The sequence below is a fragment of the Dendrobates tinctorius genome, unplaced genomic scaffold, assembly GCF_039654945.1.
Source record: "Dendrobates tinctorius isolate UK_male_01 unplaced genomic scaffold, ASM3965494v1 ptg000037l, whole genome shotgun sequence".
Taxonomy (NCBI): domain Eukaryota; kingdom Metazoa; phylum Chordata; class Amphibia; order Anura; family Dendrobatidae; genus Dendrobates; species Dendrobates tinctorius.
The window spans coordinates 3,301,815-3,319,916 of NW_027361705.1; positions in this window are offsets into that span (position 1 = coordinate 3,301,815).

Consider the following 18,102-nt stretch of genomic DNA (forward strand, 5'->3'; position numbering starts at 1 on the left):
TGAACACATTTCTTGGTAGAATCATGCAGGACTGAAATTTTTGATGTTTTTCTACTCCTCTCATGAGCCCAAACAAGTCTCTAAAAGCATGAGTTTGCAACTACTTTACTTTTGGAGAAAATTCAAAACATTCACTATTCAATAGAGCCCAATAGCAAAAATCAGGTTTTGAATGAAGAATCACATTTCTTGGTAAAATCATGCAGGATTGAAATTTTTGATGGTTTTTTACTCCTCTCAACAGCCCAAACAAGTTTCTAAAAGGATGAGTTTGCAACTACTTTACTTTTGGAGAAAATTCAAAACATTCATTATTCAATAGGGCCCAAACTATCAAAAACCAGCGGTTTCAATGAACACACATTTCTTGGTAGAATCATGCAGGACTGAAATTTTTGATGTTTTTCTACTCCTCTCATGAGCCCAAACAAGTCTCTAAAAGCATGAGTTTGCAACTACTTTACTTTTGGAGAAAATTCAAAACATTCATTATTCAATAGAGCCCAATAGCAAAAACCAGCGTTTTGAATGAAGAATCACATTTCTTGGTAGAATCATGCAGGATTGAAATTTTTGATGGTTTTTTTACTCCTCTCAACAGCCCAAACAAGTTTCTAAAAGGATGAGTTTGCAACTACTTTGCTTTTGGAGAAAATTCAAAACATTCATTATTCAATAGGGCCCAAACTATCAAAAACCAGCGGTTTCAATGAACACACATTTCTTGGTAGAATCATTCAGGACTGAAATTTTTGATGTTTTTCTACTCCTCTCATGAGCCCAAACAAGTCTCTAAAAGCATGAGTTTGCAACTACTTTACTTTTGGAGAAAATTCAAAACATTCATTATTCAATAGAGCCCAATAGCAAAAACCAGCGTTTTGAATGAAGAATCACATTTCTTGGTAGAATCATGCAGGATTGAAATTTTTGATGGTTTTTTACTCCTCTCAACAGCCCAAACAAGTTTCTAAAAGGATGAGTTTGCAACTACTTTACTTTTGGAGAAAATTCAAAACATTCATTATTCAATAGGGCCCAAACTATCAAAAACCAGCGGTTTGAATGAACACATTTCTTGGTAGAATCATGCAGGACTGAAATTTTTGATGTTTTTCTACTCCTCTCATGAGCCCAAACAAGTCTCTAAAAGCATGAGTTTGCAACTACTTTACTTTTGGAGAAAATTCAAAACATTCATTATTCAATAGAGCCCAATAGCAAAAACCAGCGTTTTGAATGAAGAATCACATTTCTTGGTAGAATCATGCAGGATTGAAATTTTTGATGGTTTTTTACTCCTCTCAACAGCCCAAACAAGTTTCTAAAAGGAAGAGTTTGCAACTACTTTACTTTTGGAGAAAATTCAAAACATTCATTATTCAATAGGGCCCAAACTATCAAAAACCAGCCGTTTCAATGAACACACATGTCTTGGTAGAATCATGCAGGACTGAAATTTTTGATGTTTTTCTACTCATCTCAAGAGCCCAAACAAGTCTCTAAAAGCATGAGTTTGCAACTACTTTACTTTTGGAGAAAATTCAAAACATTCATTATTCAATAGAGCCCAAAAGCAAAAACCAGCGTTTTGAATGAAGAATCACATTTCTTGGTAGAATCATGCAGGATTGAAATTTTTGATGGTTTTTTACTCCTCTCAACAGCCCAAACAAGTTTCTAAAAGGATGAGTTTGCAACTACTTTACTTTTGGAGAAAATTCAAAACATTCATTATTCAATAGGGCCCAAACTATCAAAAACCAGCGGTTTCAATGAACACACATTTCTTGGTAGAATCATGCAGGACTGAAATTTTTGATGTTTTTCTACTCCTCTCATGAGCCCAAACAAGTCTCTAAAAGCATGGGTTTGCAACTACTTTACTTTTGGAGAAAATTCAAAACATTCATTATTCAATAGAGCCCAATAGCAAAAACCAGCGTTTTGAATGAAGAATCACATTTCTTGGTAGAATCATGCAGGATTTAAATTTTTGATGGTTTTTTACTCCTCTCAACAGCCCAAACAAGTTTCTAAAAGGATGAGTTTGCAACTACTTTACTTTTGGAGAAAATTCAAAACATTCATTATTCAATAGGGCCCAAACTATCAAAAACCAGCGGTTTGAATGAACACATTTCTTGGTAGAATCATGCAGGACTGAAATTTTTGATGTTTTTCTACTCCTCTCATGAGCCCAAACAAGTCTCTAAAAGCATGAGTTTGCAACTACTTTACTTTTGGAGAAAATTCAAAACATTCGCTATTCAATAGAGCCCAATAGCAAAAATCAGGTTTTGAATGAATAATCACATTTCTTGGTAAAATCATGCAGGATTGAAATTTTTGATGGTTTTTTACTCCTCTCAACAGCCCAAACAAGTTTCTAAAAGGATGAGTTTGCAACTACTTTACTTTTGGAGAAAATTCAAAACATTCATTATTCAATAGGGCCCAAACTATCAAAAACCAGCGGTTTCAATGAACACACATTTCTTGGTAGAATCATGCAGGACTGAAATTTTTGATGTTTTTCTACTCCTCTCATGAGCCCAAACAAGTCTCTAAAAGCATGAGTTTGCAACTACTTTACTTTTGGAGAAAATTCAAAACATTCATTATTCAATAGAGCCCAATAGCAAAAACCAGCGTTTTGAATGAAGAATCACATTTCTTGGTAGAATCATGCAGGATTGAAATTTTTGATGGTTTTTTACTCCTCTCAACAGCCCAAACAAGTTTCTAAAAGGATGAGTTTGCAACTACTTTACTTTTGGAGAAAATTCAAAACATTCATTATTCAATAGGGCCCAAACTATCAAAAACCAGCGGTTTCAATGAACACACATTTCTTGGTAGAATCATGCAGGACTGAAATTTTTGATGTTTTTCTACTCCTCTCATGAGCCCAAATAAGTCTCTAAAAGCATGGGTTTGCAACTACTTTACTTTTGGAGAAAATTCAAAACATTCATTATTCAATAGAGCCCAAAAGCAAAAACCAGCGTTTTGAATGAAGAATCACATTTCTTGGTAGAATCATGCAGGATTTAAATTTTTGATGGTTTTTTACTCCTCTCAACAGCCCAAACAAGTTTCTAAAAGGATGAGTTTGCAACTACTTTACTTTTGGAGAAAATTCAAAACATTCATTATTCAATAGGGCCCAAACTATCAAAAACCAGCGGTTTGAATGAACACATTTCTTGGTAGAATCATGCAGGACTGAAATTTTTGATGTTTTTCTACTCCTCTCATGAGCCCAAACAAGTCTCTAAAAGCATGAGTTTGCAACTACTTTACTTTTGGAGAAAATTCAAAACATTCGCTATTCAATAGAGCCCAATAGCAAAAATCAGGTTTTGAATGAATAATCACATTTCTTGGTAAAATCATGCAGGATTGAAATTTTTGATGGTTTTTTACTCCTCTCAACAGCCCAAACAAGTTTCTAAAAGGATGAGTTTGCAACTACTTTACTTTTGGAGAAAATTCAAAACATTCATTATTCAATAGGGCCCAAACTATCAAAAACCAGCGGTTTCAATGAACACACATTTCTTGGTAGAATCATGCAGGACTGAAATTTTTGATGTTTTTCTACTCCTCTCATGAGCCCAAACAAGTCTCTAAAAGCATGAGTTTGCAACTACTTTACTTTTGGAGAAAATTCAAAACATTCATTATTCAATAGAGCCCAATAGCAAAAACCAGCGTTTTGAATGAAGAATCACATTTCTTGGTAGAATCATGCAGGATTGAAATTTTTGATGGTTTTTTACTCCTCTCAACAGCCCAAACAAGTTTCTAAAAGGATGAGTTTGCAACTACTTTACTTTTGGAGAAAATTCAAAACATTCATTATTCAATAGGGCCCAAACTATCAAAAACCAGCGGTTTCAATGAACACACATTTCTTGGTAGAATCATGCAGGACTGAAATTTTTGATGTTTTTCTACTCCTCTTATGAGCCCAAACAAGTCTCTAAAAGCATGGGTTTGCAACTACTTTACTTTTGGAGAAAATTCAAAACATTCATTATTCAATAGAGCCCAATAGCAAAAACCAGCGTTTTGAATGAAGAATCACATTTCTTGGTAGAATCATGCAGGATTTAAATTTTTGATGGTTTTTTACTCCTCTCAACAGCCCAAACAAGTTTCTAAAAGGATGAGTTTGCAACTACTTTACTTTTGGAGAAAATTCAAAACATTCATTATTCAATAGGGCCCAAACTATCAAAAACCAGCGGTTTGAATGAACACATTTCTTGGTAGAATCATGCAGGACTGAAATTTTTGATGTTTTTCTACTCCTCTCATGAGCCCAAACAAGTCTCTAAAAGCATGAGTTTGCAACTACTTTACTTTTGGAGAAAATTCAAAACATTCGCTATTCAATAGAGCCCAATAGCAAAAATCAGGTTTTGAATGAATAATCACATTTCTTGGTAAAATCATGCAGGATTGAAATTTTTGATGGTTTTTTACTCCTCTCAACAGCCCAAACAAGTTTCTAAAGGATGAGTTTGCAACTACTTTACTTTTGGAGAAAATTCAAAACATTCATTATTCAATAGGGCCCAAACTATCAAAAACCAGCGGTTTCAATGAACACACATTTCTTGGTAGAATCATGCAGGACTGAAATTTTTGATGTTTTTCTACTCCTCTCATGAGCCCAAACAAGTCTCTAAAAGCATGAGTTTGCAACTACTTTACTTTTGGAGAAAATTCAAAACATTCATTATTCAATAGAGCCCAATAGCAAAAACCAGCGTTTTGAATGAAGAATCACATTTCTTGGTAGAATCATGCAGGATTGAAATTTTTGATGGTTTTTTACTCCTCTCAACAGCCCAAACAAGTTTCTAAAAGGATGAGTTTGCAACTACTTTACTTTTGGAGAAAATTCAAAACATTCATTATTCAATAGGGCCCAAACTATCAAAAACCAGCGGTTTCAATGAACACACATTTCTTGGTAGAATCATGCAGGACTGAAATTTTTGATGTTTTTCTACTCCTCTCATGAGCCCAAACAAGTCTCTAAAAGCATGAGTTTGCAACTACTTTACTTTTGGAGAAAATTCAAAACATTCATTATTCAATAGAGCCCAATAGCAAAAACCAGCGTTTTGAATGAAGAATCACATTTCTTGGTAGAATCATGCAGGATTGAAATTTTTGATGGTTTTTTACTCCTCTCAACAGCCCAAACAAGTTTCTAAAAGGATGAGTTTGCAACTACTTTACTTTTGGAGAAAATTCAAAACATTCATTATTCAATAGGGCCCAAACTATCAAAAACCAGCGGTTTCAATGAACACACATTTCTTGGTAGAATCATGCAGGACTGAAATTTTTGATGTTTTTCTACTCCTCTCATGAGCCCAAACAAGTCTCTAAAAGCATGAGTTTGCAACTACTTTACTTTTGGAGAAAATTCAAAACATTCATTATTCAATAGAGCCCAATAGCAAAAACCAGCGTTTTGAATGAAGAATCACATTTCTTGGTAGAATCATGCAGGATTGAAATTTTTGATGGTTTTTTACTCCTCTCAACAGCCCAAACAAGTTTCTAAAAGGATGAGTTTGCAACTACTTTACTTTTGGAGAAAATTCAAAACATTCATTATTCAATAGGGCCCAAACTATCAAAAACCAGCGGTTTCAATGAACACACATTTCTTGGTAGAATCATGCAGGACTGAAATTTTTGATGTTTTTCTACTCCTCTCATGAGCCCAAACAAGTCTCTAAAAGCATGAGTTTGCAACTACTTTACTTTTGGAGAAAATTCAAAACATTGGGGGGGCGTGGCCAGCGTCTGAGCTGAATGGAAGCCTGAGCTCTGAGCTCCTCCACAGGGCAGCCTGCCAAGCGCTACTAATAAGCGAATTATAAGCCAGGACTGGCTGAAAACTTGTGGGAACCTCCATAGACACCAGCGGTGCCCCCACATAATGGATCCGCTTAATAGAAAAGCAGGAAAATCAAAAAATCTGGAGCGCTCTCCCCTCATGCTGAGGAGCCAAGATGGCGCCCGCCACACAGCAGCCACAGCCTGCAGCCCCAGCCTGAGCGGCGCACAGCGGGAGAGAACGCCACAGAGACTGAAACATGCAGTATTCAAGTCAGGGGGTAAGTCTGCCCCCATCCCTGCAAAAACCGCCGCTCCATATATTAAAGAAAGCGCTAAATCCAGTGTTAAAAGTAGCGCTGAGAAGAAGGAGGCAAAATATCGCGAGATTAACCGGGAAACAGACGGGATTGCGCAGCAAGTACGCAAATTGCGTACCTTAAGCAAAAATCTTGCGCAGCCTGTGAAATCTTGCACAGCAGCAACGCTCACAGCTGCTATGGAGGCCACAAATACAATAAGGGCCTCCTCATCTTGTCCAGATATCTCCACCATTTCAGACACCCCTCTAACGCCACCACAGAGGGAACTGTCCCCTGCCTCACAAAATAGCTGCAGATTAAGCAGTAGCTCGGCTGAGCTGCAAAGTGAGACGCAGATGGAGGACTTCTGCACTCCAGATAACCCCATGCCTGAAAACATTTTACATGTTTTGACTGAGGTAGAGGCTACCAACAAAGCAGCTTCAGAATTGTTCATAAAAAATATGGTATGCCTTCTTGCAAAGACATTCCAAAAACAACTAGAGGGATATAATACAAACCTCCAAAACAATATAGACAGTCTGGGCCAGAGGGTGGATCACTTGGAGTCGAAAATGGAGGAGATAGTCCAGTCTCACAACAATTTGATAGACGAACATTATGCCTTAGAGAAAGAAGTTACCTTCCTAAAGTCAAGACTGATAGAACAAGAGGACAGGAGTAGGAGAAACAACCTTAAATTCAGAGGAATACCTGAGAATGTTAAGGACAGAGATCTTGATTCATATGTGCAAAAAATGCTCCATGCTATGCTCCCAGGTGCTTCCAAAGGAGACCTCTTAATAGAACGCATACACAGACTACCTAAGTCCAAATATGCCCCTGAAAGAGCTCCACGGGATGTTATTGCATTTTTTCACTATTTTCTGACAAAGGAGGACATTTTGAGGAAAAGCAAGCAGTCACCCATCTTACCAAGACCATATGAGGGTATTAAGATCTTTGCAGACTTTTCAAAAGCCACGTTGCAAAAAAGGAGAGACTTTTTCCCTATCACTGCACACCTAAGGGAGCACAGGGTGCTATACAGATGGGGCTTTCCTACAAAAATATTGGTCATGAAGGAAAACACTACTTTTGCCTTGTCTAACATTGATAACTGTGATAGATTCTTTCAGGACCTTGGTATTCCTCCAATGAAGAACTCATCTTTATCCTACAATCAAGAGAGGAGCAACTCTTCACAACAGCCAAGACGTTTGTCACAGTCCTGGACCACACAAAAGAAAAGATAATGGACTTGGTAGGTGTTGACCCTGGCTCTTGGCCTGAACTTTTATCCCCAAACACTAACCGAGAGATTTCTCTTGGTATCATTTCTTTTGAGAAATTCAACTTCCTTGTTAACAAGTTTGTTTTGTTTTAGGTTATTCCAGGTTATAACATGTTTCTATTCACAGGCACACCAGGCACTGACAACAAATTTCTAGAGAAGTACCACTCTTTTTGGATATATGTCCAGATGGACTATTCTATCTTATTGAGTTATTTAACACATTTCTTTCTTTTTGATATATTATGGAGTTGAAAATCCTATCATTTAATGTAAATGGGCTTAATAGTCCCTTTAAAAGGTATGCTTTGTGGAAGGAGATCAAAAGATTGAAAGCAAATGTTGCTATGATACAGGAAACCCACCTCCTGGAAACTGATAATAACAGATTTAAAAACAAAGATTATCCTCAGATTTTCTTCTCCAATAACGAGGGAGGGAAAAAAGCTGGGGTGGCCATTGCCTTCCACAAAGACCTACCAGTGGTTATTTCAGATGTTTATAAAGACAATAAAGGCAGATATTTAATCATTAATTTTACCTTGGAGGGAATGGAATACACTGTGGTTAATGTATACGCCCCTAATGTGAGACAAATTAGCTTTCTCAATAAAGTCAAAAGAAAATTATCTAAATTTAGCAAGGGACAAATCATATGGGGGGGAGACTTTAATTGTATTGTTGACCCAAGCACTGATTGCTCATCCTCTGCTCCATACTACAGAAGTGTGAATTTGGGGAAGTGGCTGAGCAATGCTAACCTACACGACAGTTGTAAAATATTGAACCCTAATTCTAGAGAATACACCAGATTCTGCCCACACAACAGATCTTATACCAAAATAGATCATATATTTACCAGTTTTTCCTTACTAGATTCGTATATAGATTTCCAAACTGGCCCCATCACATGGTCGGACCATGCTCCAATTCTATTAACATTACAGGTTTCCTCTTCGACTCAAAGACACTACAATTGGAGATATAGCAAATTTGTAGTAGACTCCCCAGATAATATAGCAACAATAAAAAACACTATAATGAATTATTTTAAAGAAAATGACTCCCAGGAAATCTCCCCTGAAACCTTATGGTTAGCACATAAGTGTGTCATTAGAGGCCACTTAATTCAGATGGCCTCAAGACAAAAGAGGGAAAGAGAGAGCAAACAGAGGTTGTTACTAGAACAAATCAAAAAACTAGAAGACCAGGCCAAAGTGGAAAAAATTTTTACTAAATACAAGGAGTTATACTCCCTTAGATTGGAATTTAGAAATCTTCTCATAAACATTTACGAAAAAAAGACTCTGTTTAACAGGGCAGGGTTTTACATAAATAACAACAAAAACTCAAAAACTATGGCAAATAGATTCAAACCCATAAATAAAAAGCATTTAATTAAAAAACTTTCCCAGAACTTAGTGAATATAGAAAAGCCAAGGGACATAGCTTTGGCTTTTGAAAAATACTACTCAAACCTTTACAATATAGGAAAAAATGGGACTTATCCCCCTCCTACAGAGGAGATGATAGATAATTTCTTGGGAGGAGTAGAGTTGAGATCTCTGTCTTCTGAGCAAAGGGAAATGCTTGATGCACCCTTCTCTGAGGGAGAGGTGTCTCTGGCAATAAAAAATCTCAAATGTAATAAGGCCCCTGGTCCAGACGGATTCCCTGTGGAATATTATAAAACATTTCAGGAAAATCTGGTCCCCCACTTAACAAACACCCTAAACTTTATAAAATCAAAAGGAACATGTAGTGCAGATATGCTGAGAGCCACCATAGTGGTAATCCCCAAACCGGACAAAGATCCCACAAAGATAGAAAACTATAGACCCATATCCCTCCTGAACGCAGACATCAAGGTATATGCAAAAATACTGGCAGAAAGAGTGCAAGATGTTATCCAATATCTCATACATCCCGATCAAGTGGGTTTTGTAAAATTTAGACAGACTTCTGACAGTTCAAGAAGTGTCTTGCATCATATACACTTTTGTAACAAGAAAAAAATTCCAAGTCTGTTTGTGGCCCTTGATGCGGAGAAAGCTTTTGACCGCATCAATTGGACATATGCATTCGCAGTATTAAAGAGGATGGGTTTTGGTGAGGAGATGTTGAAAAGTGTTCAGGCTCTGTACTCCCAACCGTCTGCCTCTGTGCTGGTCAATAGCACGATGTCGGGGAAATTTGACATAACAAACGGAACAAGACAGGGATGCCCTCTGTCCCCAATCATTTTTATCCTGAGTCTGGAATCACTGGCTCAAAGGATAAGGGACTCGAGTGAGGTGAGGGGAGTACGGTTGGGAGATGTAGAGCACAAAATAAATTTATATGCAGACGATATCATACTTACACTGACAGATCCTGTTGAGTCATTGAAGGCGACTTGGGACATCATAGAGTTATTTGGTTCAATATCATATTATAAACTCAATGTAAAAAAGACTAACGTTTTGTCACTATTTGTTTCAGCCCATATAAAACAGCAATTACAAGATAAGTACCCTTTTACTTGGGACTGCACTAAAATCCCGTATCTAGGAATTTGGCTCACAAGCGACCTCACACACACGAGTGAGGTAAACATGAATTGCCTTTTGAAATCTCCTGACACTAAGTTGGGAGAATTGTCAAAGACCCCAGCCACTTGGTTGGGAAGAATAGTATTATATAAAATGTTCTGCCTCCCAAAAGTGTTGTTTTTGTATAGGAATGTTCCTCTGCCTTTATCAATGCAACACATACAAAAATTAACTCATCAAATGAACAGATTCATTTGGAATAATAAAAAGCCTAGAGTAAAGAAACACACACTACTTAAATCTAGAGAAAATGGGGGGATAGCCCTTCCAGACTTAGAGGCATATTACTTTGCCACCACAACTGAATTGACAAAAATGTGGCTCACAGAACAGACAGAATTGGGATGGCCAAAAATTGAAAGAGATTTAATGCCTAATAAAGAACCGACACTTTATGTTTCCTATTTTCTTCTGCACAGAGGAGAGATTGGAGACATAGAAAACCCAATACTCAGAGCCTCTGTGCAGAGTTGGTCACATATGTGCAGGAGAAGGTTTAATGTCTCCCCTGTTACAACCAAAAGACTGAGACTTCACTTTTTGGCACCTGTCAAGGTTTCTCTGAGACCCATGTTTGATAATTGGAAAACATTCCCCATTGCTTATGTGGATGATTTACTGGACAATAATAAAGTCATGCCTTTTGAGTTGGTCAAGGCTAAATTTAAAATCCCTAATACGGAATATATGAAATACCTCATACTCAAAGAGGAATATAATAAATTTAAGAGATATTTCTGCAAGATAGTTTTGGTCAACCATACCATTTATAATTTCCTAACCAGCACAACCCCCAGGCACAAGAGTTCTCTTAAACCCCTGTATAACTTCCTGACCGGCAAATACACCTTCTCTAAGGGTGGATGCTTTGAAAAATGGGAGACTACTCTGCAGAAGCAGATTTATGCCCCACAGTGGACATTATCTTTTAAAACTGCAGTGAGGTCTACAAATTGCATGAACATTCTGGAAACACATTACAAACTAGTCCACAGATATTACTTGACTCCAAACAGGATTAAATATTTTGGGGAAGGGGGATCTGATCTATGTTGGCGGGGATGCGGATCTCAGGCTGACTTACTCCATATTTTCTGGGGATGCCCGGTATTGAAACCATACTGGCTTAAGGTCTCCAATTTGATTTCGATCATATGCAACTGGCGTGTTCAGTTGCACCCTGCCTTGGCCTTACTACTTATAGATATTTGCAGATTCAAAACAACAAAGTATTTGGTTGCCCACATTCTCATGTCTGCAATATACCTTATAGCGAAAGGTTGGAACAATAAGCAACCTCCGAACATTGCCACATTGATCATGTTGGTGGACAAACATTGTGTTTATGAAAAAATTCATTACATCAACAATATGTCAATAAAGTTATTTGACGACAGATGGCATAGATGGTTGAAACTCAAATCTAAGATAGAAGAAGAATTTATATCTTGATATCTTGATTTTTGCTCTTTTTGTGTGCCAAAATTTCACATATATTTGGTGTTTGCCTGTGCTGTTGTAACTGTTTTTCAAATCTATTTCAATTAATGTTAATTGTACATACTTTAAATGATGATATGATGTTCAGATACCATATGATGATGTCCTGATGTACATTACCTTGACTCTATTCGAACATGATATATATGAGGTATGTTTATACATTTCTATTATTTTGAAAACTCAATAAAAATATTGTTTAAGAAAATTCAAAACATTCATTATTCAATAGAGCCCAATAGCAAAAACCAGCGTTTTGAATGAAGAATCACATTTCTTGGTAGAATCATGCAGGATTGAAATTTTTGATGGTTTTTTACTCCTCTCAACAGCCCAAACAAGTTTCTAAAAGGAAGAGTTTGCAACTACCTTACTTTTGGAGAAAATTCAAAACATTCATTATTCAATAGGGCCCAAACTATCAAAAACCAGCCGTTTCAATGAACACACATGTCTTGGTAGAATCATGCAGGACTGAAATTTTTGATGTTTTTCTACTCATCTCATGAGCCCAAACAAGTCTCTAAAAGCATGAGTTTGCAACTACTTTACTTTTGGAGAAAATTCAAAACATTCATTATTCAATAGAGCCCAAAAGCAAAAACCAGCGTTTTGAATGAAGAATCACATTTCTTGGTAGAATCATGCAGGATTGAAATTTTTGATGGTTTTTTACTCCTCTCAACAGCCCAAACAAGTTTCTAAAAGGATGAGTTTGCAACTACTTTACTTTTGGAGAAAATTCAAAACATTCATTATTCAATAGGGCCCAAACTATCAAAAACCAGCGGTTTCAATGAACACACATTTCTTGGTAGAATCATGCAGGACTGAAATTTTTGATGTTTTTCTACTCCTCTCATGAGCCCAAACAAGTCTCTAAAAGCATGAGTTTGCAACTACTTTACTTTTGGAGAAAATTCAAAACATTCATTATTCAATAGAGCCCAAAAGCAAAAACCAGCGTTTTGAATGAAGAATCACATTTCTTGGTAGAATCATGCAGGATTGAAATTTTTGATGGTTTTTTACTCCTCTCAACAGCCCAAACAAGTTTCTAAAAGGATGAGTTTGCAACTACTTTACTTTTGGAGAAAATTCAAAACATTCATTATTCAATAGGGCCCAAACTATCAAAAACCAGCGGTTTGAATGAACACATTTCTTGGTAGAATCATGCAGGACTGAAATTTTTGATGTTTTTCTACTCCTCTCATGAGCCCAAACAAGTCTCTAAAAGCATGAGTTTGCAACTACTTTACTTTTGGAGAAAATTCAAAACATTCGCTATTCAATAGAGCCCAATAGCAAAAATCAGGTTTTGAATGAATAATCACATTTCTTGGTAAAATCATGCAGGATTGAAATTTTTGATGGTTTTTTACTCCTCTCAACAGCCCAAACAAGTTTCTAAAAGGATGAGTTTGCAACTACTTTACTTTTGGAGAAAATTCAAAACATTCATTATTCAATAGGGCCCAAACTATCAAAAACCAGCGGTTTCAATGAACACACATTTCTTGGTAGAATCATGCAGGACTGAAATTTTTGATGTTTTTCTACTCCTCTCATGAGCCCAAACAAGTCTCTAAAAGCATGAGTTTGCAACTACTTTACTTTTGGAGAAAATTCAAAACATTCATTATTCAATAGAGCCCAATAGCAAAAAACAGCGTTTTGAATGAAGAATCACATTTCTTGGTAGAATCATGCAGGATTGAAATTTTTGATGGTTTTTTACTCCTCTCAACAGCCCAAACAAGTTTCTAAAAGGATGAGTTTGCAACTACTTTACTTTTGGAGAAAATTCAAAACATTCATTATTCAATAGGGCCCAAACTATCAAAAACCAGCGGTTTCAATGAACACACATTTCTTGGTAGAATCATGCAGGACTGAAATTTTTGATGTTTTTCTACTCCTCTCATGAGCCCAAACAAGTCTCTAAAAGCATGGGTTTGCAACTACTTTACTTTTGGAGAAAATTCAAAACATTCATTATTCAATAGAGCCCAATAGCAAAAACCAGCGTTTTGAATGAAGAATCACATTTCTTGGTAGAATCATGCAGGATTTAAATTTTTGATGGTTTTTTACTCCTCTCAACAGCCCAAACAAGTTTCTAAAAGGATGAGTTTGCAACTACTTTACTTTTGGAGAAAATTCAAAACATTCATTATTCAATAGGGCCCAAACTATCAAAAACCAGCGGTTTGAATGAACACATTTCTTGGTAGAATCATGCAGGACTGAAATTTTTGATGTTTTTCTACTCCTCTCATGAGCCCAAACAAGTCTCTAAAAGCATGAGTTTGCAACTACTTTACTTTTGGAGAAAATTCAAAACATTCGCTATTCAATAGAGCCCAATAGCAAAAATCAGGTTTTGAATGAATAATCACATTTCTTGGTAAAATCATGCAGGATTGAAATTTTTGATGGTTTTTTACTCCTCTCAACAGCCCAAACAAGTTTCTAAAAGGATGAGTTTGCAACTACTTTACTTTTGGAGAAAATTCAAAACATTCATTATTCAATAGGGCCCAAACTATCAAAAACCAGCGGTTTCAATGAACACACATTTCTTGGTAGAATCATGCAGGACTGAAATTTTTGATGTTTTTCTACTCCTCTCATGAGCCCAAACAAGTCTCTAAAAGCATGAGTTTGCAACTACTTTACTTTTGGAGAAAATTCAAAACATTCATTATTCAATAGAGCCCAATAGCAAAAACCAGCGTTTTGAATGAAGAATCACATTTCTTGGTAGAATCATGCAGGATTGAAATTTTTGATGGTTTTTTACTCCTCTCAACAGCCCAAACAAGTTTCTAAAAGGATGAGTTTGCAACTACTTTACTTTGGAGAAAATTCAAAACATTCATTATTCAATAGGGCCCAAACTATCAAAAACCAGCGGTTTCAATGAACACACATTTCTTGGTAGAATCATGCAGGACTGAAATTTTTGATGTTTTTCTACTCCTCTCATGAGCCCAAACAAGTCTCTAAAAGCATGGGTTTGCAACTACTTTACTTTTGGAGAAAATTCAAAACATTCATTATTCAATAGAGCCCAATAGCAAAAACCAGCGTTTTGAATGAAGAATCACATTTCTTGGTAGAATCATGCAGGATTGAAATTTTTGATGGTTTTTTACTCCTCTCAACAGCCCAAACAAGTTTCTAAAAGGATGAGTTTGCAACTACTTTACTTTTGGAGAAAATTCAAAACATTCATTATTCAATAGGGCCCAAACTATCAAAAACCAGCGGTTTGAATGAACACATTTCTTGGTAGAATCATGCAGGACTGAAATTTTTGATGTTTTTCTACTCCTCTCATGAGCCCAAACAAGTCTCTAAAAGCATGAGTTTGCAACTACTTTACTTTTGGAGAAAATTCAAAACATTCGCTATTCAATAGAGCCCAATAGCAAAAATCAGGTTTTGAATGAATAATCACATTTCTTGGTAAAATCATGCAGGATTGAAATTTTTGATGGTTTTTTACTCCTCTCAACAGCCCAAACAAGTTTCTAAAAGGATGAGTTTGCAACTACTTTACTTTTGGAGAAAATTCAAAACATTCATTATTCAATAGGGCCCAAACTATCAAAAACCAGCGGTTTGAATGAACACACATTTCTTGGTAGAATCATACAGGATTGAAATTTTTGATGGTTTTTTACTCCTCTCAACAGCCCAAACAAGTTTCTAACAGGATGAGTTTGCAACTACTTTACTTTTGGAGAAAATTCAAAACATTCATTATTCAATAGGGCCCAAACTATCAAAAACCAGCGGTTTCAATGAACACACATTTCTTGGTAGAATCATGCAGGACTGAAATTTTTGATGTTTTTCTACTCCTCTCATGAGCCCAAACAAGTCTCTAAAAGCATGAGTTTGCAACTACTTTACTTTTGGAGAAAATTCAAAACATTCATTATTCAATAGAGCCCAATAGCAAAAACCAGCGTTTTGAATGAAGAATCACATTTCTTGGTAGAATCATGCAGGATTGAAATTTTTGATGGTTTTTTACTCCTCTCAACAGCCCAAACAAGTTTCTAAAAGGATGAGTTTGCAACTACTTTACTTTTGGAGAAAATTCAAAACATTTATTATTCAATAGGGCCCAAACTACCAAAAACCAGCGGTTTCAATGAACACACATTTCTTGGTAGAATCATGCAGGACTGAAATTTTTGATGTTTTTCTACTCCTCTCATGAGCCCAAACAAGTCTCTAAAAGCATGAGTTTGCAACTACTTTACTTTTGGAGAAAATTCAAAACATTCATTATTCAATAGAGCCCAATAGCAAAAACCAGCGTTTTGAATGAAGAATCACATTTCTTGGTAGAATCATGCAGGATTGAAATTTTTGATGGTTTTTTACTCCTCTCAACAGCCCAAACAAGTTTCTAAAAGGATGAGTTTGCAACTACTTTACTTTTGGAGAAAATTCAAAACATTCATTATTCAATAGGGTCCAAACTATCAAAAACCAGCGGTTTCAATGAACACACATTTCTTGGTAGAATCATGCAGGACTGAAATTTTTGATGTTTTTCTACTCCTCTCATGAGCCCAAACAAGTCTCTAAAAGCATGAGTTTGCAACTACTTTACTTTTGGAGAAAATTCAAAACATTCACTATTCAATAGAGCCCAATAGCAAAAATCAGGTTTTGAATGAAGAATCACATTTCTTGGTAAAATCATGCAGGATTGAAATTTTTGATGGTTTTTTACTCCTCTCAACAGCTCAAACAAGTTTCTAAAAGGATGAGTTTGCAACTACTTTACTTTTGGAGAAAATTCAAAACATTCATTATTCAATAGGGCCCAAACTATCAAAAACCAGCGGTTTGAATGAACACATTTCTTGGTAGAATCATGCAGGACTGAAATTTTTGATGTTTTTCTACTCCTCTCATGAGCCCAAACAAGTCTCTAAAAGCATGAGTTTGCAACTACTTTACTTTTGGAGAAAATTCAAAACATTCGCTATTCAATAGAGCCCAATAGCAAAAATCAGGTTTTGAATGAATAATCACATTTCTTGGTAAAATCATGCAGGATTGAAATTTTTGATGGTTTTTTACTCCTCTCAACAGCCCAAACAAGTTTCTAAAAGGATGAGTTTGCAACTACTTTACTTTTGGAGAAAATTCAAAACATTCATTATTCAATAGGGCCCAAACTATCAAAAACCAGCGGTTTCAATGAACACACATTTCTTGGTAGAATCATGCAGGACTGAAATTTTTGATGTTTTTCTACTCCTCTCATGAGCCCAAACAAGTCTCTAAAAGCATGAGTTTGCAACTACTTTACTTTTGGAGAAAATTCAAAACATTCATTATTCAATAGAGCCCAATAGCAAAAACCAGCGTTTTGAATGAAGAATCACATTTCTTGGTAGAATCATGCAGGATTGAAATTTTTGATGGTTTTTTACTCCTCTCAACAGCCCAAACAAGTTTCTAAAAGGATGAGTTTGCAACTACTTTACTTTTGGAGAAAATTCAAAACATTCATTATTCAATAGGGCCCAAACTATCAAAAACCAGCGGTTTCAATGAACACACATTTCTTGGTAGAATCATGCAGGACTGAAATTTTTGATGTTTTTCTACTCCTCTCATGAGCCCAAACAAGTCTCTAAAAGCATGGGTTTGCAACTACTTTACTTTTGGAGAAAATTCAAAACATTCATTATTCAATAGAGCCCAATAGCAAAAACCAGCGTTTTGAATGAAGAATCACATTTCTTGGTAGAATCATGCAGGATTTAAATTTTTGATGGTTTTTTACTCCTCTCAACAGCCCAAACAAGTTTCTAAAAGGATGAGTTTGCAACTACTTTACTTTTGGAGAAAATTCAAAACATTCATTATTCAATAGGGCCCAAACTATCAAAAACCAGCGGTTTGAATGAACACATTTCTTGGTAGAATCATGCAGGACTGAAATTTTTGATGTTTTTCTACTCCTCTCATGAGCCCAAACAAGTCTCTAAAAGCATGAGTTTGCAACTACTTTACTTTTGGAGAAAATTCAAAACATTCGCTATTCAATAGAGCCCAATAGCAAAAATCAGGTTTTGAATGAATAATCACATTTCTTGGTAAAATCATGCAGGATTGAAATTTTTGATGGTTTTTTACTCCTCTCAACAGCCCAAACAAGTTTCTAAAAGGATGAGTTTGCAACTACTTTACTTTTGGAGAAAATTCAAAACATTCATTATTCAATAGGGCCCAAACTATCAAAAACCAGCGGTTTCAATGAACACACATTTCTTGGTAGAATCATGCAGGACTGAAATTTTTGATGTTTTTCTACTCCTCTCATGAGCCCAAACAAGTCTCTAAAAGCATGAGTTTGCAACTACTTTACTTTTGGAGAAAATTCAAAACATTCATTATTCAATAGAGCCCAATAGCAAAAACCAGCGTTTTGAATGAAGAATCACATTTCTTGGTAGAATCATGCAGGATTGAAATTTTTGATGGTTTTTTACTCCTCTCAACAGCC